Source organism: Suncus etruscus, chromosome 9 (assembly GCF_024139225.1).
Source record: "Suncus etruscus isolate mSunEtr1 chromosome 9, mSunEtr1.pri.cur, whole genome shotgun sequence".
Classification (NCBI taxonomy): domain Eukaryota; kingdom Metazoa; phylum Chordata; class Mammalia; order Eulipotyphla; family Soricidae; genus Suncus; species Suncus etruscus.
The window spans coordinates 89558981-89562215 of NC_064856.1; the positions used below are offsets into that span (position 1 = coordinate 89558981).

The 3235-nt window shown below is 33.8% G+C and overlaps 1 non-coding gene across 1 annotated transcript; it reads left to right on the top strand.

Annotated features, from left to right (window-relative positions):
- The first annotated feature begins 231 nt into the window (after positions 1-231).
- Positions 232-335, top strand: LOC126019875 (U6 spliceosomal RNA). Its single transcript, XR_007499491.1, has one exon. It is a non-coding gene; the product is annotated as a U6 spliceosomal RNA (small nuclear RNA).
- The last annotated feature ends 2900 nt before the right edge of the window (positions 336-3235 follow it).

Genomic DNA, 3235 nt, shown 5'->3' on the forward strand with positions numbered 1-3235 from the left:
GAACCACATATTGTCCCCCATGGCCCACCAAGAGTTATCCCTGAGCACAGAGCCAGGAGTAGACAGGGAGCACTGCCAGGTGTAGCACAAAAAGAAAAGTTAAACACATAAAAAAACCCCTAAATTTAGATGTCAAATAAAAGTAAATTTTTAGCAATTTAAAATATTTCTCATTGGAATACATAGAACATAAACAAAAGTCGCAATTAGAGGAGTAAAAAGTTTTATATAGTGCTCACTTAGTCAGCACATATACTAAAATTAAAACAATACAGAGATTAGCATGGCCCCTGCACAAGGATGACATGCAAATTTGTGAAGCGTTCATTTTTTTAAAACGGCTATCAGAAAAAAAATTATATAGTAATTATAACAACTCTCAGATATTACTTTTGTGCTGCAGTATTGAATATCATGGTTACTAAGAGGAAAATGAGCTTATATGAATTTTGAAAATGTCAACTTAGTATTTTAAAAGAACTAAATTTTAAGGTAAAAGAAACAATCATCGAATTGTTTTTTTTTTCTTTTTGGCCACACCCCGAGAATCTCAGAAATTACTCCTGGCTATGCACTCAGAAATCACTACTGGCTCTAGGGACCACATGGTATGCCGGGGATTTAATCAAGATCCATTCTGTACTGGCCACGTGCAAGGCAAATGCCCTATGGCTATGCTATAGCTCTGGCCCCAATAATACATTATTAAGAAATTTCAAATAATTTCAATCTTAGTTTGATAAAAAAAAAAGATCACAAACTCAAGTATTGTCTTCTCTAAACAACTATAACATTCTTTTTTTTTTTTTTTTTTGATTTTTGGGGTCACACCCGGCAGTGCTCAGAGGTTACTCCTGGCTCTATGCTCAGAAATCACCCCTGGGCACAGGGGACCATATGGGATGCCAGGATTCAAACTACCGTCCTTCTGCATAAAAGGCAAATGTCTTACCTCCATGCTATCTCTCCGGCTATAACATTCTAAAACAATTTTATTTGAGATATAAATTATATACATCAATTTTGATTCTGATCAAAATAAATCAATTGAAATATGATTTGTCCTGTGATAATCTACATTAACTCCCCCAAATCAGTTCAAGCAATTGAATGAGTGGGAAATGGTGAAACGACCATACAGGCCAGGAAGACTGGGGGACTCAGAGTACAAAATCAGGCCAGATAGCAAGTAAAACAGCATTGACACTTCCTGGAGAGAAAAGAAATATTAACAGTCAGAGATGGATTGGGAGGTAGAACTATGACAGCAGTGAAGTCATGGTTGGTATGGTTTTACTCATTCTTGTCTGGGATATTTTTCATACTCACACTGAAATTCCCTTTGGACATTTTATCTCTGTGAAATTGGAACTAACTTTACTTAATTAGAATAAAAGTGAGCAAGCACAGGCTTTTACTTTCCCTAAAACAGATAAGGGATGTCATGGATAACTGTTTTGTCATCAACATCAAATTGCTGACTTTCTAATTACATCAGGCAACGTAACAACGGATCTTTACTGATGGCCTTCCTAATTCTGGAGCTCAGAAATCAAATTAAATAGTAGATATTATGCTTACAGGATAATTTTCCCAGAGTTCATTATATTGAAGCTTACAAAAAAGCTTAGTGGCTAATTACTTTGCATTGTCTACTTCCTCAATATTAGAGCTGATATCATCCAAGTATAATCAAATTAGATTAATGTCAAATCTATGATCTGATAGAACCAAGAATGAAGTTAATGCATAGTTGATACAACACGTTTAAACATGAAAATAGTTCAAATTATATATAGAATATATGTGTCATATATATATTACATTACATATATCATTTCATTGCATATATAATTACTATATATATTCATTACATGACATTTATAGCCCTTTTATAAATTAGAATGATGTAGAGTAAACTCAAGTTTTCAAAGTGAATGTTTTTTTTTATTCCTTACAAATAACTTGGGGGGGGGGGTTTGGGCCACACTCAGTGATGCTCAGGGGTTACTCCTGGCTATGAGCTCAGAAATCGTTCCTGGCTTTGGGGACCATATGGGATGCTGGCGATTGAACGCAAGTCCGTCCTGAATCAGCAGCGTGTAGGGCAAATGCCCTATCATTCCAGCCCCCAAAATAACATATTTTTATAGGCACCTTTTGCTCCTAGTGCCACAATAATTAAGAAAGGTTTAAACAATAAGAGAAATTGAGTAAACATTTTGTTTTCGGTTACATTGGTTGGTTCTATGAGTTCTTCAATCGGTTCACTCCTAATACGTCTCTGTGACTCATTTTGAGTACCAGGCATCCCAGGGTGAGCCACATGTACAAAAAAGTGCTCTAATGATGTATTATTGCTTAGACTCCAAGGTAAATTTTATAAGGGAGGACAGTTTAATATAATAATTTTGGTTTAATTTTAAAATTTGAGATACATTTTAGATTATCTGGAAAATATCTAAAACTTCCCATTTTCTTTATTTCTTCTCTATAATCAACAACAGACATGTTGTCAATAAAAAAGTCACAAAACAGACTTAAATGTGTTCTTTGGGACAATGATTTCTATAGACTGACTGAATTTATCTCAAATTCGTCTGTTATATGGGTTTGTATTTGTCAAGATATAAGTTTAGGCTTTTATGTTAAGTTTGACATAGGAACCTAATTCCAGAACTGACAGTACTCTGACTATAGGATAACTATCTTAAGTATCCCTCCATAAATATCTTTTATCAACTTCTGATCCAGATCATAAGCAAACACTATCACTACTAAAGAAAATGGATGCACTAAATTCAGGCTCAGATTACATTTAAACTTGCTTTGACACTGAGTTTACAGAGTAATCACCCATACCACTATATTCTTTGGTGCAGCAATATTATTGCTCAGCTATTCATTTGGATGAGAGGATCATATTGTTTAAGAGTCCTCAATTTGTCCAAAACATATTACCCTGTAGGAATGAGATTATTATTATTTAGCTCATTCATCCTTACTATTTAAGAGAGCCTCAGGAATTAATTAGAGGTAGAAAACAATTCTTCTTTTTAAAGTAAATGTCCTTGTTCCAAGTATGCTTCTTAAAAGACTGAAATAAATAGAAAACACATTATCTCTTTCTCAATCTAAATAATATAAGCTTTTGTGTATAAGCAAAATCATTTTATGTATTCAAGTAACTGAAGAGAAATATTGTATTATTACTTGCTTTTTACCTGTAACAAAC